The sequence below is a fragment of the Rhipicephalus sanguineus genome, chromosome 1 (genome assembly GCF_013339695.2).
Source record: "Rhipicephalus sanguineus isolate Rsan-2018 chromosome 1, BIME_Rsan_1.4, whole genome shotgun sequence".
Classification (NCBI taxonomy): Eukaryota; Metazoa; Arthropoda; class Arachnida; order Ixodida; family Ixodidae; genus Rhipicephalus; species Rhipicephalus sanguineus.
Window position 1 is genome coordinate 219,035,608 of NC_051176.1, and position 25,416 is coordinate 219,061,023.

The 25,416-nt window shown below is 48.4% G+C and overlaps 1 protein-coding gene across 1 annotated transcript in view; it reads left to right on the forward strand.

Annotated features, from left to right (window-relative positions):
* Positions 1-25,416, forward strand: part of LOC119372175 (dual specificity protein phosphatase 22) — an 89,509-nt gene that overhangs the window by 21,995 nt on the left and 42,098 nt on the right. The gene's annotated exons all lie outside the window — the stretch shown is intronic.

Below are 25,416 nucleotides of genomic sequence, written 5' to 3' on the forward strand. Positions count from 1 at the left end.
GTCCACGATTGCTTACTAGAACTGCGGTGCAGCAAGAGACGACAGACGAGTAAGAAAAGTCGTGCGCGCGAACTCATTAAGGCAGGAAGTATTCGACGTGTATGTGGCCAGCGCACTGAGCAAGTAAAGAAAGACGTAATAATTATAAATGCTGTTTATTTAGAAATACAAAATAAAACTACAAATGCGATTAGATACAACACAATACTTACAGCAAACGGGAGAAAATTAGATGTTGCCTAAGTGTTCGAAAAGTGGTGAATCGGGAAACCGTGGCAAAATCGGCCTGACGAAAGTTAATTCGGAACTGGTTCGAGTTTCTTTTATTTTTTTGCCAAGAGGAAAGAAAGGCAGCTCCAAACATCACATGACGAACAGCGGTTTATGAGTGTCCCAATGACAAAAAAAAAAAAAAAGACAGAGACGCTTCTTTACATGTGCGCTTCTAAAAAAATCTGTCGAACTTGTAATTGAAAAATAGTCTTACAGAGACATTACTGAGTCCAATGAAAGTATGGTGGACTGGTGATTTATACGAAGCGATCGCAACAACACGAAATATCTTATTTTGCAAGGCGACAGGTCTCTTGACGTTTGATACTGTGGTATTACCCCAAACAAGGAAGCAGTAACTTGTAAGTGAATAATTTAAAAAAAAAAAACGAAGTGTAGAATAACATTTAGTATGATGGGTGATGTAAGCAGCGTTCCTAGTCTGGTGCCCAGGGCACGACACACCGGCTAGCGGGGCAACGAGGAGGCGGACTGCGCAGCCCGAGGTGTCATCAACCGGGCGGCAGGCAACTCCGCCTCCCAGCCTCCAATGGAGTGGGAAGCGACCCACGAACAGGCAGGTGCTGGAATATCAACAGCTAACGAGAAGACAACACGATTCTCCCCTTAAGAACCTCAGAGGACAGCAACCGAGGGACTGGCGCTGCCTACAAACCAACACGTATCCGCACTTGACGCGGTTAAATTCCACCTACTCGAACGGTATACAAAAACCTGCCCTGATGGTGTGCAGAACGTAACACTCGACATACAGTTGCGTCGATTGCCCAGACGAGGCGATCTCGCACATGTCACACGAAAGTAACTTGAGGGGTGCTCATGGAAGGCACGGCTCACCGAACTGGACTTGGAAAACCAATAGGCGACTCTCAACCAGGCCCAGTGAGCCGCGGTGTCCAGTGGGACCACGCAGAAGGGCACCACCCAAGGACCTTAGGAATCTCGAGCATAACGGTCTTTTCTCTCTCTCTCTCTCTCTCTCTCTCTCTCTCTCTCTGCCTTCTCCCCGCAATAGATGTAGTAAAACCTGATTAGATCAAGCAGGATAAGTGGCTGTTTGTCGCCGCCCAGTTTCAAAGAAGACTCCAATACATACCATTGTCGTCATCATCATTTCCAATGTACCGCAGCCGAGGGACGCATCCCGTTCACGTGACGCGTGCCCCACCTCCTTTTTTTTCTTCTCTGTTTCCTATTCCGATACACGGCGCATTTCCAGAAGCGGTATTTCTCGCTTCTAATTGGAGAACTTCCCGAAGGCACGCGCCATGGATCATGACGTCGTAAGCAGTGTTTTTGCGTAAGGGCGTTTGTGCGTGATACCCTGACTGTGTGGCTCGCTTGAGCGGAAGAGACGTTCTGTTAGAAATTTCGACACGGACGCTATCTAGAGGGATGTCTTCATTTTGTTACCCTGGACATGGCCTAGGGGAAGCGATTATTACAAAGTAGAAATGAGGAGAGGAACAAACTGGAAGTACTACGAGCGTTCACTGAGTCTGGTTGATACCAAAACCACAATGACGTTTTCCCTGCACCCTTATCGTATATGAAGTCAAGAATATTACACAATATTACCTCTTCCGATAGAGGTCAGTCGTTGAATTCGTTGAGCACACCGTTAAGTAAGCGTCTGTAGCAAAATTACTGCGGACACTGGCATAGAATATGGCTGATGGGTTCCCCTTCATTCGCAGTCGTCACAGGCTGCGGTGTCGGCCATTCCTATGCGGAAGGCGTAGTCATTGGTGAAGGCCACGCCCAACTTTACCGCATAAAAAGGTCACGTCTCTTCGGAGCAGTCCCGATTGCATACTCGAAGCCTTAAATTAGGGTGTAGGGAATGTGGTCGCGTTTGTTTGAAGTCGGGCCCATCCCAACCAAACAGCGCGCGTGGGCATGTAGGTACGCTATATCATCTAGCCCACAGAGAAGTCTAGTGCTTATCGATACATTGCTTATCAATACCATTCCTGTTAGGCGGCAAAGTATAAACAAGGGCACACCTGTCCTTCAATCACTACAGAGTTCTTCGAGGCTCGTAAGGAATTATTTACTAACAATGTCGGCATTTTCAATGTTTACATTTGCACAGCGACGTTAACTAAGCAAAGATATTTCCTGTGAGCATTAATCTTCATACGGCAAATTGCTAGAAAGTCTATTCTCCTGGGGATAAATAAAACAGCGTCAAAGTCGTACTAAATGCAACATTTTTCATGAACATCAGCGACAATCACTAAAGTAAGACAAGCCCCCGTTGTTTTTCAGGCTGAGAACCGCTTCTTGGTGTACGGCCATTAACGTATAGCACCTTCTTCTGTCCCGGTGTTGTCAACGCTAGCGCGCACCTAAATATAGCACAGCTTAGGAGGCACGGTTACCTCCTTCTTGCGTTAAAACCTTCTTTTGCCCACTCTCTTAAGGGCCTGTTAGAGCTGCTATTGCGGATGTAGCCACGTCGATTTGATAGAAGGCAACACAGTGTACGAGCGGGCACGTAACGAGCCCGGAGTTTGCGGAGACTCCCACAGGAGCCCGATTCCGGCCAGAACCCGAAGCTTAAACAAACAGCGACACAGGACAGAAGAAAGTTGTCTCTCCTGCCCTCCGATGCCCTACTTTCGGGTTCTGGATGTGACTGAAGTTAAGGAACAAAGAATAGCGGTGCCAGAGAAAGGGGCCAAAGCGGCACGTGCGTGTGCGCGCTCACACGCGCGTGTGTTGGCAAGTTCGCGCACCCCTGAGCGCGTCACGCGAGCGATCAGCGCAGTCAGCGAGGCACGGAAACGTCCGCCCCGCACAGCGCCAACGGACGCGGTGCCACGCGAACAATGTCTTTCCTACACGCACAGCCGGCCGCGGTGGTTGAAATCAATACCCGCTACTATTAGGGCGCGCCTTCCACCGCCCTTCGGTGCCTCGACTGCTGACGCACGCGGCCCAACTCTTCCGCGCGCTCCGCGTCGTACCATGTCTGCCGTGGACGGCGGATTAGTTAAGCCTTTCGAGCGAATATGAATTCGAGCCTGTATGAATTGGGTCTGTGCGCTAAGATTGTTCGCAAGATGAAATTCCAGCCACTCTTGGAGCTGGAAATTTGCGACAGCCCGATTGCAAAGCACTTACGAAAAAAAAAAAAACTATTCGTGAATCCGGCCCCTGTCTGCGAGAACACATTCTGCGGCCAACCGTCATAAACGCTGAAACAATTACGTAGGTGCAGACAAACGACAAACAGTTCTTGCGACCAAAGCTTTTTTTATGTCGTCTAGTAGGTACAGCAGTGCTCTTTGTTGACGTTCTAACACCATGCGATACAGTTTAAGCTTCAGCTCCCCTCTTCCTACTTGAAGTTTTCTTTTCACGAAGGAAGAAGGTAGGGGAGAGATAGCTCGATGCTTACAGTCGCCAGCCTCATCGTTTCTTGTCCTGCAGTTACAAATTGGATAGTCATACGCTGTAGTAACAAAACACACACACACACACACACACACACACACACACACACACACACACACACACACACACACACCCGCTAAGTGAAACGTACACATGCGATGCTGCCTGTGATATTGGGCGCCCGATCGTATGAACGGTTCATTTCGTTCTGTCTGCTGTAAGGCTTTCGCCACTCGGGTTTCCAGACGCTTCAAGATTAAATTTCTCTCGCTTGCTATTACACGCGAGGGTGGTTCGCTGTCCCCTTGCGTCAGACGCACAAAAGGGAGCGAAATGAGCGCCTCATAGAGGCTGATACATGGTCGGATGAACGAAAGACGAAAAAAAAACGGAGTTGTAGAAATTGAAATCACAGTTTCCAGTAACCGGAGTTCTGCTTTCGCACTGACGTCACGTGAATGAACTCTTTTCGAGATATGACCCGAAACGACCTAGCTTGCATCATCTTTGCTATAAACACAAAGGATCTTCTTTCGTTTGCCCCGACATACGAAGCATGTCGGTGTAGGTATTCACTCGGTGCCAAATGCGCTCGATTCTTTTTATGCTGATGTCACATCGCACCTTTTGTGCTACATGATATTAAATGGCATTGCAAGAGAACTAAAGTGTTTTAGCTGGATGACATTGACGGCGCGTTGTCGCGTGAATGTCGTCACAAGGTATGGGTGAATGTGGGAAGGTTGTACCGGATATCGCTACTGGCTGTTCACGGCACAGTGTTCTGAACAGTGCGAGCGCTCATTCGTAATATACGAGTCTCCGCTTAGGCACTTTGATAGCGATTTACTTTACCTTTCAGTCGACATCACGCAACTCTTATTACGGTTTGTTTGTCACCATTATCGACGCTGTCTACACTTCTTCGCACTAATGCCCCGCAGCGTGATAGAAAGCGGAGCCACCTTCAGTCAAAAAAGAGGGGGGGGGGAACAATTTCGTTTCTGGTCGATGTCCTCGCTTTCTTTCTTTTTGCGCGAATAAAAGATTCGCTACAGAAAGACGCCAGTATACTGGGGTCGATTGCTACTGAAAAACAATGTAGTAGCGATTCCACTGGCGTATCACGAGGCGCATATATAGTCCCGTGACGAGAGCTGCACTAATTTGGCCGCGGCTGATTGTATGAAGCCGACCGTGCTGTTATATTGAGTACATACGAACGCTTCAGTGGGGCGGCTCATTCCTGCTGTAAGCATTAGGAGTAGGCTAAGGCACACGCACCGCCTGCCACAGCGAATACAGCGAGGCCGCGGCCACTCAACCGATCAGAGAAAGGCAGCGGAATGAAGACCGCTCGCGGAATTTGGCCCCCGGAACAGGGCGAATCGTCGAGTAGCACTCGGAGCGAATAGCGTTATAGCGCGTGCACGCAGCAGAGCGGCGCGCAACACGTGGACACTAGGAATTCATGAACCCGAGCTCGAAGCCGTACTTCGGATTGCAGACACGAACGCCTGATGTGCAACACCATCCGCTTAACGAGCCCGGCCGGAATGCGCGCTCCCTCTTCACCTCTGCTCAAGCAACAGTGCCCCCGCTACCGCCTATACTTTCACTTTTTTTTTCATCGCTCAAGCCTACATCACCTACATTGCCATTTGCATCTGCGTCTTTCTGGGCGAATCAAGGTGCATCGAGTACCAACTTTCGCACACTTTCTACTCATCTATGTAGTATTTGTTTATTAACAAAAGAAGCCGCGTTTCCAGCGTTCCGAAGTTATGCGTAAGAACTCGTATACTGACAGGGCACTACCGATGCGTGCACCGAGCAGATCGCAAGGACGTGCGCCGAGGTCAATCGTGATTAGCAAATATATTATTGGCGAAGGTGATCGTGCACAGAAGCTAAACTGACCTTTTTTATTTTCATTTGTTCGTGTGAGATTTGTTTTCCACCGGCCAATATTACGTTCATCGACCATGATTTTTCGGCGCTTGTCCTCACAAACTGCGCTAGTAAAGTCAAGCTGATTTATAAGTGCGCGCCCACGGGAAACAATTCTTTGCTTCTGTCCGTGCCATGCCTCGGAATGTAATGTCCAGTCAACAACCATAGCACACCTGTGAATAGCAGGGTTGCCAGGATTGGCTGCTTAGCGCCAATTTGGCTACTTTTTTTAGGCCGGTGGCGGCAGCAAAAAACGTTTTGGCTACTTGGCGACTTTTTGGATACTTTCTTGTTGCCTCGATTTAACCAAATGATCAATATTTTGGTGACGTCGCAGCCGCTGGCGCAGGACAATGCGGTGTGAAAACATGGCGGCTAAGGCGTGTTTACGCCTTCCGAAAATGAATTAGGCACTTGCATTGCATATGTGAAGAGGTTTATTGGTCGTTGAAAGACGTAATGGTCGTCAGCGGCAAGCAAGCGAGAAGAAGCGTCCAGAGGCACAGCGGCGATCCGAAACACGAGCCGAGCGAGCCGAGCGTTGGCGACGCTGCTGGATGGAGGCGCATCTTCTTCTTCACAATCGCCCCCGCTGAAAAAGGAGCCATCCTGGCGACCTAAGAAGTTTCAGGTAGAGGCTCATGGTACGGCTTGAGGCGGGAAACATGGACGATGTCACGTCCACGCCGGCGCATGTCATCCGATCGAGAAACTGGCTCGATAAGAAAATTAACTGGAGAGGTTTTCTCCACGATGGTGTAAGGGCCCTCGTACCTTGGAACGAGCTTCGAGGAGAGTCCCGGAGTCTGGTATGGGACAGAGAGCCATACGAGAGACCCTGGGGCATAGCTAGGGTCTGGAAGTGAAGTGCTGCGGTTTTCTTTCTGTCGCTGCTGCTCTTGCGAGGTAAACGTGCGGGCGAGCTGGCGGCACTCTTCGGCTTGTCGAGCAGCTTCGGAGACAGGTGGACACTCGGAAGCATCAGGACGGTAGGGAAGTAGGGTGTCAATAGTATGTGAAGGCTCGCGTCCGTAAAGGAGAAAGAAAGGCGAAAATCCGGTAGTTGTTTGTATCGCGGTGTTGTATGCGAATGTTACATAAGGGAGAACACGGTCCCAGTTGGTATGGTCAGATGCGACGTACATCGACAGCATATCACCCAGGGTGCGGTTAAACCGTTCCGTGAGCCCGTTAGTCTGCGGGTGGTATGCTGTGGTTGTCCGATGAATGACGTGGTATTCCGAGAGCAGAGCTTCGACGACCTCCGAGAGAAAAGCGCGGCCTCTGTCACTAAGGAGCTCTCGAGGGGCGCCATGTCGAAGGATAAAGTGACGTAAAATGAAAGAGGCGACATCCCGAGCGGTAGCGCTAGGCAAAGCGGCAGTTTCGGCGTAGCGTGTCAGGTGGTCGACAGCCACGATAATCCACCGGTTGCCATCTGCGGTCATTGGAAGGGGACCGTAGAGGTCAACGCCGACGCGATCAAATGGCTTGGCAGGGCATGGAAGCGGCTGCAATGCGCCGGTCGCACGTAAAGGTGTCGATTTGCGTCGTTGGCAGTCAGGACAGCACTGCACGAATTTCCGCACAAAATTGTACATGCCGCGCCAGTAATAGCGATGGCGAAGGCGCTCGTATGTCTTGAACACCCCGGCATGGCCACATTGCGGATCGTCGTGAAGAGAGGCGCATACTTGTGATCGCAAGCTGCGTGGAATGACCAGTAGCCATCGGCGGCCATCGGCAGCGTAGTTGCGGCGATGAAGCAGTTGATCGCGAATGGTGAAATGGGAAGCTTGACGACGGAGGGATCGAGATACAGGAATGGTGGATGTTCCACATAGATAATCAAGAAGAGAAGCGATCCACGGGTCACGACGTTGTTCGGTGGCAATGGAGTCGAGATCGAGAGATGACAAGGGTGGACGCATGTGGTTGCGCACGCTGGATCTGGCGGTAAAGGTGAGCGGGAGAGGGCGTCAGCGTCAGAGTGTTTGCGTCCGCAGCGGTATACGACGCGAATGTCGTACTCCTGGATGCGAAGTGCCCATCGCGCTAGGCGGCCAGAAGGGTCCTTCAACGTGGCGAGCCAGCAAAGCGCGTGGTGATCGGTTACTAGATCGAACGGGCGGCCGTATAAGTACGGCCGGAACTTTCCAAGCGCCCACACCAGAGCCAAACACTCTTTTTCAGTCACGCTGTAATTCGTTTCGGCTTTCGTCAGCGTGCGACTAGCGTAGGCGACGACGTATTCGGAATAGCCGGGCTTTCGTTGAGCGAGGACAGCGCCAAGCCCGACCCCGCTGGCGTCTGTGTGTACTTCGGTAGGAGCCGTCGGATCGAAGTGACGAAGAATAGGTGGGGAAGTGAGCAGGCGGCGCAGTGTAGCGAAGGCTACGTCACATGCAGAGGACCAGGAGGAGAGGTTCACGTCGCCGCGAAGAAGCTGGGTTAACGGTGACATGATGGATGCAAAATTGCGAACAAAGCGCCGGAAATAGGAGCATAGACCTACAAAACTTCGAAGTTCCTTCATGGTCGTGGGCTTAGGGAATTCCGCGACTGCACGAAGTTTTGCAGGGTCAGGTAATACGCCCTGTTTGGACACGATGTGGCCTAAGATGACGAGCTCCCGGGCAGCGAAGCGGCATTTCTTGAGGTTAAGCTGAAGGCCAGCGTTGGTCAGACAAGTCAAAACGTGCCTGAGGCGACGGAGGTGTGTAGGGAAATCATGGGAGAAAACCACGACATCGTCGAGGTAACACAGGCACATAGACCACTTTAGACCACGTAGTGTATTATCCATAAGTCGTTCAAAAGTAGCAGGCGCGTTACAAAGTCCAAAGGGCATGACGTTAAACTCGTATAGGCCATCAGGTGTAATAAACGCAGTCTTCTGGCGATCGGCTTCAGCCATAGGAACTTGCCAATAGCCATACCGCAAGTCCAGTGACGAGAAGAATTCTGCTCCGTGAAGGGTGTCAATGGCGTCGTCAATGCGCGGCAAAGGATAGACGTCCTTGCGGGTTATCTTATTCAAACGACGGTAGTCCACGCAAAACCGGATAGATCCATCTTTCTTACGCACCAGTACGACAGGAGACGCCCAGGGACTGTGCGATGGTCAAATAACGTCTCTACGAAGCATGTCTTCGACTTGGTTGTTAATGACGCGGCGCTCTTCAGCGGAGACGCGGTATGGTCTTTGGCGCAGCGGCTGGTGTAAACCGGTGTCGACGTAATGTTGTACTTGCGACGTGCGGCCCAGTTGAGGTTGCGACACATCGAAAGAATTCCGGAACTCGTGCAGAAGAGCAAGTAGGTCAGCGTGTTCGGCAGGGGTGAGGGTATCGGCGATGGCACTGGAAAATATATCACTGGATGACTCCCCGAGTGCCGACAGGGCATTTGGTGGGTCGCAGCAGTCATCCGGGACGTCAACCAAAGACGAAGAGTCGAGATCTTCCACGCGGCCGAGACATTCGCCTGCAAGCAGCGTGACAGGTGCAGAGAGCGGATTCAAGACGAATATATTGCTCCTGCCGGCGGCGATGTCAATCGTTGCGAAAGGTAGCGGCAGAGCTCTACGACTCGTGAAGACATCGGACGGCGTGAAAAAGACTGTAGCGTCGGTGTGGGCGTTGCAGGAAACAGGGACCAGTGCGAAAGTGCCAGGCGGAATGTCGGTATCCTCACGAACGAGCAGCTTGGGCGGCTGATGAAGAGCGTCAAGTAATGGGGCGTCACACAATGGGGAAAACTCAACTTCGGCGCGTGCGCAGTCGATGACGGCATTATGGCGGGATAGGAAGTCCCACCCGAGGATGACGTCATGCGAACAGGCAGAAAGGACAATGAACTCAACGATGTACAGATTGCCTTCAATGACCACTCTTGCAGTGCCGGCTGCGAGAGGCGTCACTTGCTGCGCGCTTGCGGTGTGGAGCGACAGTCCCGAAAGCGGCGTCGTTACCTTTCGTAATACACGGCAGAGATTAGCGGCTATGACAGAAACGGCGGCGCCGGTGTCCACAAGGGCAAAAGTACGAACACCTTCAACAGTTATGGCGACCACGTTAGTTGGGGAGGAGTGAGGGCTTGGACAGTTCGGAGATGGCGCAGTTCTTGCCTCTTGAACTGCGGCGTTTAGTTTTCCTGGTCGGAGGGTCCGGGCCGGCGACGCATGGGGGACGGCGATCGCCGCCGAGGAGATGGTGAGCGCTGCGGCTGGAAGTCAGGGCGGTGAGTAGGGGCATCGCGCGGTGATGGGCCAGGAACGTATTGGAGGAAGGGCTGGCTTCCGGCTTGCGACGACCGGGCACGGTCGCCGAAAGTTTGGGGGCGACGGCGGCAATAGCGGGCGACGTGTCCAGGAGTGTAGCAGGCGTAGCAAATCGGTCGATTATCAGGCGTCCTCCATGGATTGGCGATTGTCGGTGCTGCCCAAGTGGAAGGATAGACAGGCGGTTGCGTGGGTTGCGAGTGCGTAGTGTAAGGTGGTTGCGGAAGCCTACGCAGAACGTCAGCATACGTGAGGGGCGCGGCTACAGGCTGCACGGCTTGCGCATAGGCGACAGGAGCGGCCACAGGCTCCGATGCACGCGCGTAGTGAACAGGGCTGGATGGAGGCGGCTCGCGGCGCGCAAGGGAACAGCGTGGGCAACCTCCTCCGAAATAACAGTGCGGAGCGGGGTGGGCAGACGGGTGGTAGGCTCGTGAGTAAAAGGCAGTAAGGAAAGTTGGCGGGCAACTTCCTCGCGGACGAAGTCTCGAACCTGCTGAAGCAACGTCGAATGGTCAGGCATGGTGTCGAGACTGCACAGCGACTCGCCACCCCGTGGAGGCTGCCGAGTCAGAGCGCGCTGCTTCTTCAACTCGTCGTAGCTCTGACACAAGCTGACGACTTCTGAAACTGTGCCCGGATTCCTAGCCAAGAGCATTTGGAATGCGCCATCGTCAATGCCCTTCAGGATTTGTTTGATCCTGTCAGCTTCGGGCATGGTGTCGTTGACACGTCGACAAAGGTCGACGACGTCCTCAATATAGCTTGTGAAGCTTTCTCCAGTCTGCTGTGAGCGGACGCGCAAGCGTTGCTCTGCGCGCTGCTTGCGGACAGCTGGTCGACCGAATACTTCAGAGCAGGACGTCTTGAAGACGGTCCATGTGGGGATGTTCTGTTTGTGGTTGTTGTACCACAATTCGGCGACGCCAGTCAGATAAAATATGACGTAGCCTAGCTTGTCGGGGTCATCCCACTTATTATGCGCGCTCACCAGTTCGTAGTGGTCAAGCCAGTCTTCCACGTCGGTCTCATCTGCACCGCTGAAGACCTTTGGGTCCCGGAGCCGAGGAAGCCCGGTGCAGGTGACGGACAGGGACGAAGGCGCCGGTGGGTTTGCGTGGTCAGTCATGATCGGCGGTAGCGTCCGGCTACGCAGCTCCAGGGTGTAGCGACGGGGATGAACAGCACCCTCCATCAAATGTGAAGAGGTTTATTGGTCGTTGAAAGACGTAATGGTCGTCAGCGGCAAGCAAGCGAGAAGAAGCGTCCAGAGGCACAGCGGCGATCCGAAACACGAGCCGAGCGAGCCGAGCGTTGGCGATGCTGCTGGATGGAGGCGCATCTTCTTCTTCACACATAAAAGAAAAAGGCTTTCAGATGCGTGGCTCGGCCTCGGGGAAAACCTCTGCATGGCGCCTCGTTTTGCAGGTCAGGTCACCTATTTGTGAACGCGAGTTTCAATCGTAATCTGAAGTGAAGAGGACAATCGAAAGCGCTCCGCATCGAGGGCGCTCTGCACTCATCGACATTAGAAACCGAATATCCGCTGAAGTGTGTGCGTCATTTCTCAGGATTTGCTACGAATTGCGACTCAGGAGCATCAACTGCTCAGACTTCGTCACCACGCAAGAAGTGATTGCGAAAACGACTACGCTATATTCTTCAATGCCATTATCCCAGCAAAGCTGTGATTTTGATGATGATGATGATGATGATGATGATGATGTCCTCGTCTTTATGGCGCTCACCCACAAAGGGGGATGGGCCAGGAACCGGGCGGCAGGATGCTTGAAGTAATCACTAATTATACTAAACACATCTTTAAATTTAGGTTAAAAAATGTAATTGCTGAAGGAGCAAGCGAACAGACTATCGTTTCGGTAGTTTCTAAGATAAATAATAACAGATTTCGAATCAAGATTATGGACAGAGATAAATAGACTAACACGGTAATCTTTTTGTTTCATTGATGTAATCGAACACAGCAGAGCAGACATCCCTGTGGCTATACCCTAACAAAGTGCCGCCAAATGATAAAATTTCTGGAACATTCATTGCTAATCCTAACTTCTTAAATGGCGCTACAAGGTATCTTTTTCTCTGATTAGAGTAGCGGCGACAAAATAAAAAGAAATGGTCTATTGTTTCAATTTCATTGCAAAACATGCATAACGAGGACGCCTTGAGGCCAGCTTTATGTAGGTAATAATTCAATTGCGGAATCCTGCATCTTAATCTGGTGTATGAAACTTCTAATTGGCGAGATAAGCACCATTGTTTATTCCAGCCATATCTTAGATGTGCGAAGTCTTTAAATTTATCCAATGAGAATTTGCCTATTTCGCTTTGCAAACAAGCACTTCTGAATCTCAATGCTGTCGCGTAAGCCGTATCTGGTAAAATTGGGATGAAGGGTCCACTCAGGGCGATTGTGGCTAATGAGTCAGCCATTTCGTTCAAAGTTAATCCGCGGTGTCCTGGTACCCATAACAACTGAACTTTTGTAAGTTTGCCGGTATTAGGTGACTAAACAAACGAATGAGTGTTAAATTTGTTGTCGCAGAAAGTGCAGTACATACTGAAAGAGAATCTGTAATTATCACTGCTGTTGATTCACTTGAGGGAAGTTTGCGTAATGCTAGAACAATTGCCAATAATTCTGCTATGAATATAGGAGTATAATCTGGCAGTCGAACCGAAAAAGACCAGTCAAGAAAAGGAGAGAAGATGCCAACCCCCGCCTTTTCCTTTGATACTGATGCATCAGTCGCAATTATATTGCTTATTTTCAGGTGAGCTATATAATCTTCTAACTGGTTATTTAGATACCGAGATGGCATCTGTTTCGCATTAGAAGGGAAAATATCGTGAAATTGTATTTGAAGATTTGAATTAGGATTACCTGTTGAGACAATATGTTTAATTTTTACATTCAGTGGTTCTAGCAATGCTTGTACAAATATAATCTGTGGGGTGTGTAGTCTCGACCAATGTTTTTCAAAGAATAAACTCGGTTCTTTAATGAAAACGTAAAATGATCGTCTCTGAGGCGAATCGTATATCTTAAGGAATGTTTGAACAGTAAGTAATTTGAATCTACTTAACAAAGAAGGTAGTCGCGCCTCCATATACAACACATTGTTAGCAACAAACTTTGGAAGTCCAAGGCACAAACGCATAGCTTCCCTTTCCAATAGTACTAGGGCTCTCATTTTATAAGTTGCGCTGCCAGAAAATAAAACGCACCCGAATTCCAAGATAGGCCTCAAATACATTTTATAAATCATTAACAGCGTATCTCTTCGCAATCCCGTTCTACGGTTACCAAGCTTCCGCAGCCACCCCATTGCACGTGTTGCCTTAGAGTAAACTTCTTCAATATGGCATCGCAAGTTTAATGTTTTATTATATATGATGCCCAAATATTTAAGGGAATCTACCTGTGGAATGAGCTCTTGGCTGTAAATCAGCGAGATGTTGACAGGCTCCTTAAAAGAGAACGCAAGAAGCGCGCTTTTCTTGACGTTCAACGTCATATGAATATTTTGAAGCCATGATTCTAGCGTATTGAGATAGTTTTGTAACGTCAGATATAGTGAGTGCAGATCATTATTTGACGCGAAGAAAGCAATATCATCTGCGTACACATACAATTGAATATCCTGATGAGTAGGAATGGAGCTTAAGAATATATTAAACAATACGGGGCGACAGCACGGCCCCTTGTGGTACGCCACGTTTCTGCCTATATTTATTAGATGAACAGCCATCTTTAAAACAATAAAATTCCCTTTCTCTTAAAAACTCTGAAACCCACGCTGTTATGTAGTTTGGAAATCGGTAATTTTCCATCTGTTTAATGAGTATCGAATGCTCAACCTTATCGTACGCTTTAGCTAAATCCAGAGTAACTAACGCACAGTATTCTCGCCGACGCCGAGCCAGCTGTATGCGACTCTCTAAATCAACATGCGCACACCATATTGAGCCTCCAGCTCTAAAGCCAATTTGACTGGGGTTTAGTATGGATTGATCATCTATATATTTATTTAACCGGACATTCAAAACTCTTTCTATGAGTTTAACCAGGTTAGACGTGAGTGATATTGGCCTTATATTGTCAAGGGCAAATCCAATTCCCTGTTTTTTAAGAATCGGAATTACTTTGGATAGCTTCCAATCTGCAGGTATCCAAGCATTTTTCAAAGAATAATTGACCAGATTAAGGATTTCATTTGGCGATATTTCGAATATTACTTTGATCATTGCAGAGGTCACCCCATCTGGTCCAGGTTCTGCAGGAGCTAAATGCCTTATTACATCCGCCAGTTCTTCTACATTAACCTCATCGAAGTCCTCACCTGCAATTGGGTTCACCATGTATTTTGGCATAGTTGATGTAAATCTATCTTCTAATCCTTTAGCAATATTTTCTAATAATTCAGAGAGTTCACGTGGTGAAAGAATTGTAGAATCTATATTTTCTGACGGTGGAATCATTTTTCGGGAACGTAAAAATCTAAAAAGCGCTTTTTTATTCTTAGCCCGAGAAAGATAACTAAATTTGTTAATATCGTAGTCATCTTTTGCTTTGCGTGTAGTGCGTTTGAAATCAGCGGCTATGAATTTATAATCACACCAATTTTTGGGGCATTGGTTCACTAGCAGTTGTTTCCACGCAGCTTTTCGTTTTCTATAAGCCCTCATACATTCTGCGTTCCACCATGGACTAAAAGATCCTCCTGTGCCCGAGTTTAATTTAAAAGTTGAGTTTTTTAATGATCTTTTCAATACTGCACACAGGCTCATAGCCCTAATATCTTCGTGCATGTCTTTGCGAGCAATCAAAGTTGCCTTTAAGTCTTTTTGTAATTTTACATAATTAACAAATGAGCCAACCTTTTCGGCGAAACATATCCTCGGAAAGTTAATGTCAAAGGTAATAGGCAGATGATCACTATTTGTAGCGCAGTCTAAAGTTTTCCATGAAGATATACTTAAAGAGGAGCTCGAAAATGTCAAGTCTATTGCCGATTTAGACTGACCTCTAACAAAAGTAGCAACGTGCGAATTCAAGCAAGATAGATTATTGTCAACAGCCCATTCCCACAAGCGTCTTCCACTTAAATCTGTTCTGAAACCCCAAGACACGTGGTGTGAATTGAAGTCCCCAGTCAGTAATATGTCCTTTCTGCAGGAAGCTAACATGACGTCTAGACATCTCGTGTCTTGCACTCCTGCCGGAAAATATACGTTAACAAAAGAAAAAGGAGAACAGTCTGGCAGTGTTACGTCTAATACGAGAATTTCACAGTCAGTAGCCATACACTGATAAGATATCTTGGCTCTGTGACTAAACTTATTTGATACCAAGAAGGCAAGTCCACCTCCTCTGCCAGGTCGATCCAATCGAAATAGTCGATAATTTTTTAGATAAAATTTTTGACCATTTGTAAGCCAGGTTTCTTGGAGAGCAATGAGGTCTGGGGAAAGTTGCAAAGAAATGTATGATAAATCTGTGGCTGCCGAAACAATCGATCGGCAATTCCACTGCAAAATGTTTAGGGAGCCTATTTTGATGCTAGAACAGTAGCTGAAACTGCTTGATCCAATATATCCGTTTTCAAGAAGTCTTTTTTAGAGAGGTTCTCAAAGTAGTCTTTCTTTGACAGGTACTTTTTTGATTTCGACTTATGAGCAGACATTTTTTCAGGGGGCGACCTAGTACGCTTCAGTGTCTTTTGAGAGTCCGCGTCCATATCTGCAATATCGTCGGAATCATCTGTTAGGGTTTCCAGATCAGCTTGGTCCAAGTTTTTGGAAGGTCCTGCTTGAGGAGAGCCAGATCGCTGATGTGCTGTCGATTTTTCCATCTCCGTACGCTTTGGAGTCACAAAAGCCTGAGACTCCTGATCTCTCGTTGATACTACACCAAGGATTTGAGTCACTTGATTTGATAGCATTTGTGCCAAGGTTTCAAAAAGATTATTTGCCAGGCGTTCCATTGCCTTTTCAGTAGCCTTCTCTATGGCCTCTGCTATAGATTTTGCCAAAGATGCATCCATGGCAGCGGAATGACGCGCTGTTACGCCTGCATAGCCTTTTGATCTGTCCTGCAGTTCCGCAACTGCTTCCCTACGGGAGCAACGCCTTCGTTCCACAATTTCAAGAACCCCAAGTTCTCGTTTTCTTGCCACACAGTCTACAGAGTCAGCAGGGTGGGCCTCATTACATAAACAGCACTTCTCTTGTGCAGAGTTGCAATCGCGGCTGTCATGATTCTCGCCACAGATACGACATCTAGCAACTGACCTGCACCCTTTTACGCTATGGCCATATCGCCAACATCTCAAACACTGTAGGGGTTTTGGGGAAAGTGGCTCTACCTTATATATGAGTGGCCATGCTTTAATTTCTGATGGCCTAACTGTTCCTACGAAGGTTACTATCACCGATTCGGTCGGTGATTTCCTGTTGTCAATCATTCGCGTGCACCTGTAGACTGAAACTACACCGGCTACCGAGAATAAATCCAGTATTTCTGCAGGTGTCATGCTCGTATCTACACCGCGGACTATGCCCTTCGAACATGCAAGATGTGCTGGAATAAACGGGCTCACCGGATGCGCTGCAAACTCGGAACAATTGAGGAGGTCTCGAACGCATTCCTGATCTGCAGAACAGCACAGAATACCTCCACGACCAAATTGGCGAACCTCGGTAATCTGCTGGTAATGCGAAGTGGCTTTACGAAGCTCCACTTGAAGCGCCTTTGGGTTCTTCATCGGTATAGTACCCCCATTGTTAGGCACCAGAGCCACAGGGACGTTGCTGACTCCACTGCGCAAAACAGAATCAATAGGCCAATCCTTGGCCGGTATAGAGGCTAGCCAAGGGGAGTGCCCTTGACCAGGAGAAGAAAATGACATCGAGATGGTCTGACTCGCTTGAGCCCAGAAAGACCGATATAACTAGTACCGGTAATAAAATGAGCAAGAAAAACGAAATAAACTCTCAACGAGAAGAAGGATACTGCCGCCCGATCCTAGCCCCGAAGACGGACAGCACGGCAGGAGCGTCGAACGCTGGTCGTGCTCCAAGCGCACTCTCCATGCCACACTCGTTTTCATCGTCGCCACGAGGCTGTTACTTCTAGTCACCTAAAGAAAAGTCATGCAAGACGGGTGACATTTGTGTCACTCTAGAGAGCTTTATAATGGGGTTCGTAGCATTTGCACTCTTTCGGTGCGTACGCTTTATAAGAAATATGACGTGCGTGCCCCAAGTGGTTAGCGTATTACGCTAAGTTAGCGTATAAGCGTATTACGCTAACGCAAAGCTCCGCGTACCCTATCCAAAAACTGCCTATTTCTGCAACAGCGCAAGAAACTTCGTTATCCTGCACCAAAACATTGCGAGTCAGCCATTTATGCTTAAATCTCAGCAAGTCCGATTTTGAAAGATTCATGCAGTACTTATTTATATTTTCGCCAAAAGGCTTCTGCATTCGGTAATATAAATGAAAACGTCACCATTCTTTTCGCACACGCGTGGCTACTTTTGGCTACTTTTACCGCCCTTGGCTCACGTTGGCTACTTTTTGGCTAGTTTTTCCAACTGGCTGTTTTTTATCTTTTCGACCTGGCAACCCTGGTGGATAGTACGTGCTTCCTCACTGTTAATAATTATTTGTGAAAGCGACTGTTATTGCAATTGTTTTGTCTGCCTAGTCGTGAAGACACTCACTTTCGGACCGGGGGTACGAGTACTAGCTGTTGTGCATGGTGTGTGTTTTTTCTTCATTTTCTTTTACGTCAAATTACCTAATTCCCTGTTGAAATTCCTGGCTATAGCAGGGTATTTTGCAAATAAATGCTCACGTGTTTCAGTAACGTTATTGCCGGGCGAGTTTGTTCATGCACATCACTAGTGAAGCCGGCTCACCAATGGCAAAACGCACTTACGAAAGAGAAGTTTTGTGAATTTGTGGTTAACTTTAAAGGAGCTGTGATATCAACTTTATATATGTCGTGTTTTTTGCGTCCACGTGTAGTTATTGGCACCCCAGTAACGGTTCACCGCTGATAATGCCAGGGGTGGGGATGAATAAATGTCTGTACTATTGATTAGTATGACCAGTTACGCGTGCGTTTCAAAACAGGTGCAAAGCCCGCCACTTTTCAGCGCTGGCAGCGCTGCCTCACGGTCACGCCCCGAAATGGCCCCATCTGATCGCGTGGCCACACAAAACGGTGACGAGAGTTTCAGCTGACATTTCGTCTGTTAGGCGCGCACGTGTAGTCATGCGTTCGTCACCACCATCGGCGTCGCCGCCGTCATCGTGTCTACAAATGATGAAGAAAATGCTGAGGTATTGAAAACCGCTGCGATTCGCGACGTCGCGAATCATTTTCGCTTCGATCCTTTGCAAAGCAGTGATTCTGAAATCGACGCCGGTTCGAGCAGCGACGAGGAGGCACCTGGAGACGCACGCTTGGGTCATGCTGGCTGCTAAGAACACACAACAGGAAGAAACTTTGTGGACAGGACAGACGCTCCTGTTTTGTCCCCAAAAATAAGCAGTCCGGTGGCTAACACCAAGCAGCGATTTATTCAACGCAAATGGTTGGTCATCTTAAAGGTGAAATACGTCCGCACTGCTCAGAATTCCATTCGCGTCTGTCGATTCTTCCGTTACGCCGGGCTGGCCTTCTTTCACCACCCACCCACACACACGCGCTGTCGACGCCCTGCGCGTCTCGTCCCCAGCCAGGTGTCCGTGCTGGCGCGTCTCGCCCATATCGCTATCAAACTCTCAATAACAGCACATTCACTGGGTGTAAGGCCAACGTTCAATGCATTGCGGAGACGCGTGGAGAGACGTAAATTACTTGCGTAGTCCTACCTGGAAGCTTTTATAAACGACTGTTGGCGCTTTCAGCGACAAAGACATTCCTTCTCGCGGTACTTGAAACGCCACTGGTGGAAGTCACGCACAACTGTTTCACGACATGCTAGCACGTAATGCTGTTGAGATCGTCGCTCCGAATTATCAGACGCTGACGAGCAAGAGCACACGACAAATCATTCGAAGCGACGCGGCGACAACGCAGGATTTGAAACGAGCCAAGACAGACAATCGAAGTAAAGCCGCTGCCAGGCGTCGCCGCAGTCGGCACCACGATGACAACACGGAGTCGACGTTATCGTTACTAGCGCATCGTCACTCAGCGCCTGGGGCGTGGCCTGGGGGCCCGCTGAGCACGTCATAGTACTGTCGATGTCGCAGGGTGCTGAATGCTCCGTTGAGCCTTCTCGCGCTGTTTGCCCTCGATCGAAATAATATAACATCTACGTAACGGACAGAATTCATACTTCGCTCAAAAAAAGGTTACGCGTACCAAGCTATCAAGTGAAGGCCACATCTCGAGCTTGAAATTTTATGTCACTGCTCCTTTAATCCACTATCAACGAGTTTCCTGTCAAGATTAACCGACTCCTGCTCTTAGAACCACTGTAGCCTGCGGATTATATTTTGTGAAATGGGGCCAGGGGCTCGTGTCCACAACGCAGTTCCTATAACTTGTACTGACCACTCATGGGGCAAACACATTAGCCAGGCTGCAGACCAATTCTGGAGTTCTTAGAGACCAATGTATTTATAAATATATGTCATGAATTTCTGCTTTCTGTAGAGCGTCGCGCAATGCGATTTGGTACCGCTCGGCTTCTATCAGTATAGTAGCGAATTTCCGCCGTTATGTTACGAATGTCGTGTGCGAAACGATGTCCATGTTGTTCACGTTTTTAGATTGTCGCCTTCCCTGTGTCACGAAGGGTACAGCCAACGCCCAGGTAAATGTACTACGCTCCCTTTAATATTCACAATTTTGAAATGAGAGCTGGCGCCAGCAAAAGTGTGTGAGAGAGCGCTAGTCCTGTTTCATCTGTCTCGTCCTTGTGTTTTCGCGCTGTTTTTTACTATGTCTTTAATACGAGCGAAGCTCACGTTACTCCGTACAGAGGGCAACCGAAATCATTCAAAAAAGAAATTATCCAACAGGTTTGCCGAAAATTCTCTTTTTTTTTTCTTCTCAAAACGCTTTCAGCTCGCATCCGGTACGGACAATCCCCGCCACATCTATACGCCTAGCTTCTTTGTGAACTCCGGCTGCAGGCCCCGAAAATAGATTTACCTGACACCGACATCAGGGACACGAATAGTATGCTGCGACTTCCGTCTGGCCCGCTTCCGGAGATCCAGGAAGTTCTGGTTCACCGAAGGAAACGTCGCGTATGCCCGGCGTTCTGACGCAGACAGCAGCGCTGGGAGCCGCGAACCCTCTTGGATTACAGTAAAGGAAGCGTCCCTAAATCCAACAGATGTCCCATCGCCTAACGTCGTAACTACAGCAATAAGGAAAGGTGAACAACCAAACAAACAAAAAACTTCTTTCGTAAGTGTGCTTTTTCATTGGTCAGCCGGCTTCGCTAAGGATATGTCCCGCATCGTGATTGGCTAAAATATTCTTTTACGAAAATTGTTGAGCATCACACATTTTTGTGAATACGGGCCCATATTGCCTCAGACTGTCTTTTCAATTCTTGGAATGTTCAATGAAAGTAAATGGCGGAAGAAACACATGATCTGCGGACCATCTCATTACCTAACCTTCCAATAATTATCACTTCGTGTATTACGGCGTACAAACGAAAAACGTAGGGATATTGAGTAGCCAAGGTAATATAAACCTCAAACTCTCCACCGCAAGCAACTTCGAACAGAACAGGGGCCGAATTCACAAAACTCTCTTACGTAAGTGCTCCTCGTCATTGGCCATCTTCCTTCGCTAATGATATGTCCGGCATCAGTATTGGCTGAAATTCTCTCTTATGAACAATTCTAGCGTAAGTGCTTTTTGTAAATATGGGCCCACACTTAGCATTCCGCTGTAATTATATCAGAGAGAGAAAGGTAGAGGAAAGACAGGAAGGTTAACCAGGAAGAACTCCGGTTGGCTACCCTGTATTTGGGAAGGGGAAAAGGGGGTTCGAAAGAATGAAAGAGGAGAAGAGAGTCTGTGACGACACTACAATGTCATGGCAATAGCACTGTCTAAAAGCATCACATCAACGTTGTCTGAGTCCCCTCATAACTTGTCGTTCACTCCGGTTTCTCAAAGAAACCGCAGGAACGCCCTCATAACCGCTCGCGCTGAAGACAGTGTAGGCCAGTGCCCTAGGATTTTGTCCTCTGTGAGAGGGCGACTGTCTAGCTGGCCCAGTGCGGCTGAGAGGGCTGCTCTTTGGGTGTCAAAATGGGTACATTCGCAGAGAAGGTGCGCGATAGTTTCGCTGCACCCGCAAAGTTCACACAATGGGTTATCAGTCATTCCAATAGTGAATAAATATGCATTCGAGAAAGCCACTCCAAACCAGAGACGGACCAGCAGGGTAAAACCACGTCGTGATAGGTTGGATAGGATATGTAATTGAAGATCAGGGTCTAATATATGTAGGCGTGGACCGGTCCAGCGTTAAATGACGTGCTAGTACACGAAGTCGTTTTGCAGCTTCATATCTTGATAGCGGAATGGCGACACTGCTGACGCCATCGTGTGCGGATCGGGCAGCTGCGTCCGCTTCATCATTGCCCTGAATGCCGCAGTGACTTGGTAACCACTGTAATATTATGTTGCGTCCTTTCCTTATGGCTTCATGGTGAACGTGCCTGATTCCTGCAACGAGCTGCTCATGTGAGCCGTGACGGTTCACAGCGGAGTCACTATGAAGTGACTGCACGAGCTGTCTACATGATGTTGACAAAGGTTTCAGTGCGTGTATTATATCGGTACAATTCGTTTGCGCACAAATGTATATTTTTTTTGTTTCGCGGCGTAACGTTTGGTGCCTGTTCAGTGAGACGCCTCTACCTAACTTTCATTTCCTCGGCTGCAGTTATAAGGCGCTTCGGTCCGATGATACGCAGCCACTATACTAAACGCTCACTGATAACGCTCACACGTATATATGTGCAGCTGGCTCACGGTGATCGCGTGACGTACGGGGCGAAAAAATAACGTATAACGTCAAACCTCCTGGACAAGGCAGAGAAAGCGTCGCTTTAATACGTTTCAGTTTACCCAGTGTCGCAGAGGTACAGTTGCGCTCAATATGACTTGCAACACGGGAGCGCGTGGCATCACGAGTTCAAAAACTGCCCATGGCTTCCACTAGCTCTTATTTCCATAACTCGCACTCGGGGAGGATTTCATACAAGAAAATATCATTTAGTTGCTGAAATGAAAACAAGTTCAAGCTATGCGCGATCTTTGAAGTCATGATGCCATGCGCTTCCATGTTGCAAGTCATATTGAGCGCGCCTGTACATTCATATTGGGCGATTGACAAGAATGAACGCATACCCCAGTTGCACGTACTTAATTCCACATACTCAGGGCCAGATTTGTCGTTTAAGGTGTCATGTATCAAGGGCCCCTTGTGTGTATGTGGCTCACCCATTCTGAGGGCCTGGCCAAACACGGATGCGTCCCCAGTGCCAAAGTGCTTGTCTATACACTTAGAAGTGTTTGAGTGACTTTCATTTATTCTTCACATGCCTTACGGCAAATCCTGTGAAAGAAAGAAAGAAAGAAAGAAAGAAAGAAAGAAAGAAAGAAAGAAAGAAAGAAAGAAAGAAAGAAAGAAAGAAAGAAAGAAAGAAAGAAAGAAAGAAAGAAAGAAAGAAAGAAAGAAAGAAAGAAAGAAAGAAAGAAAGAAGAGTGGGTCGATAGTGTCGAGCCCGTATCAACAGACAGAAGAGTGGCGGACAGTGACAAAGCTGGTCATCCCAGCTCCGGTCCCTCCCTCTTAGAGGAGTGCCGATCTTGGAGATTCTTCATACAGGACTGATTGACGTCGGTAAGATTGTTTCGCAACGCTCTGTGTATAGGAAGGACGTACCTCCAGGCGCATATTAAATCCCTGGAGTGCGAATGCAGAGTAGCACCCGTCTGCCGACATCCGCTTCAGTCATCGGGAATGGCGCGAGACACAAATGAGCAAGGCCATTTCTTAGCGCCACTTCTCCAAAAAAGTGGCTTAGCTATCAAGAAGTTTCCTCGTATGTGACGAGCTTCCTAAACTCATCCTCTCGTTCCTCACCATTGATCGACATTTTCAAAGAGGTGCTAAAGCTTACGGGCAATTCCTCCAGCAGTTGCTTCTCAATCACGCATTTTTAGTCCCTTCAGCTACCTAAACAAGCGTTTACCGTTGTGGAAAGTGCGGCGACAACTGTTATCGAAATAAGGCCAACAAATAAGTAAACTATGCATTCTGAGCTAAAACAAAACTATACATTAAAGTGAATACGAGGCATAATACGTCTAGCAGAATCCTGGTTTGAGCTAGTTGGTACTGGTTCATAACTGGGGAATCTTTTCGGCGCAAATTGAACCAGGACGCATAACACAAAGGAACAGGACGGGCGCCAGCAGGATGGTGCGCCAACAGGATGGCGCCCGTCCTGTTGCTTTGTACTATGTGTCCTCGTTCAATTTGCGCCGAAAAGTTTCCTCAGTTATGAACCATAATACGTTAAGGCGCGAGTTCAGTAGTCCGTGACAAAACGAAAATTTCGAAACGCTCTTTCTTTCCTGCATTTTTTTTTTTCGTATATTAAACTATTTGAAGGAATGCTTGGGTTTCGGGGGCGGTTCCTCGAAACAACGGTGGCGATAGTGTCTCATCTCCAAGTGCTGCCGATAGCACACACTGGGTATTATTTTTCTCCCAGTCAAAAAAAAAAAAAAAACAAATTAAAGATACATAGGGCGGCAGCAGCCCTAGCTAAAGCTTACTTCCATCATCATCACCATCAATGCCACCTCCGTAGTCGCTGCGTTTCAGTAACGCTGTCCGCAGATTCCTCGTTATGATCTCAGGTGTCCGTTCGAATGCCATCGGTTTCCCTTATTGCAGTAATTATCTAGGAGCTTCATCCCACAGGCGTCAGATGGGGCGCTGACTCCCACCCGGTCAGAGTTACTGCCTATGCGCAACCTTTAGGTAGCAGAGTTGCTGGTCAGTTTTCCAAACACTGCTAGCAACCATGCGTTGCGAAGAAGCTGGTGCTCGGGTCAATTTTTGTATTTCCCGACGCAACCGCGGCAGTGAACGGGATTGACGCTATAGTCGGTTACAACCTAAGAATGAATACAAGCTCCGCCCACAGCCGTCACTGTCCCACCCAGAGAGAATTTGCATGAATGCCCTATCCAGTCGCATTCGCTCATTTCCATGACGTCAAGCGCCTTTAGCGTATTTAAGGTAGGTGATTTTCACACGTTAGTGTCACTGGTTTTCGCTTGAAACCTTAAACTCCCTGCCAAATTTCAGCAAAGGTTCCGACACCAAACTCCGAAGACAAACTTTTAATTCTTAGTATGTGTAGTATTTACATTAGCAGCCAAAGAGTACTTGAGATGTAAACGGACATCACCTAGCACGACTCTCTTGCACAGATGAACGGCAGGCGCGCCGCTGTTCTGGGGGCGGAGCTTCTATTTATTATTACGTTGTAAGCGACTACAATCATCGCCAGTCAAGTTAATCGCCGGTCGGCCGCACGCCAGACATGTCAATCGTCGACATGCTGGGCATGTCGCCTACGAAAACGAAGTGCGACTTCGCCGCATAGCTGCGGTTGCTAACCAGGCAGTATGGCGGACCTACGCGCAACTCTGCCAGCTAACGGTAGCATATACGGCAACCCTACACCCCGGTGAAGCCGAAAATCAGAGTCGGCGTTGTGAGAATGCGGGTAATAACCATTATCACTGTTCTTTGGCGTTTTCATTACAGCCTTTTTCCCAAAGAACCGCGACGAACCACACGTCACTGTGGCACACATTTGGACCGTCATGGGCTTGACCCGCCTCGAATACCTCGTAGCGTTCTCAAGCGCCACAGAAAAATAAAAGCTGCAGCGTGGCGAGAGCAGAACAAAAGAAGGCCGTAAACACAGCCCCGGCGCTCACCGACAGCTACTTTATTGCACCATACGACCCGTGCCTTTATATGCACGCAAACGCTACGACATCAACAAAAGGCCGTGTTGTGCACGGCGGGCGGTAATAATATAAACGTGGGTCATACGGTGTGCAATAAAGCAGTCGTAAGTCAGAGCCGGTCCTGTATTTATGAGTGTCCTTTGTCAAAGTCTCATATCGCGCTGCAATTATTCTTGCAGCTGAAAACACGCACGCCTCAACCAAGGTGTCAGCCCTAAAAAAAGCCCTATCCCCACAGGTTTTGCGTTAAGTTTTCCTTGTTTTTAAAACTGAACCGACTCCCCCCCCTTTTTTTTTCAGATACTGGGCAAAATTCACAAAACCTCTCTTAAATGTTTTTTGCCATTGGTCGGCCGGTTTCGCTAATGACATGTCCAGCGTCATGACTGGCTCGAATACCCTCTTACAAGC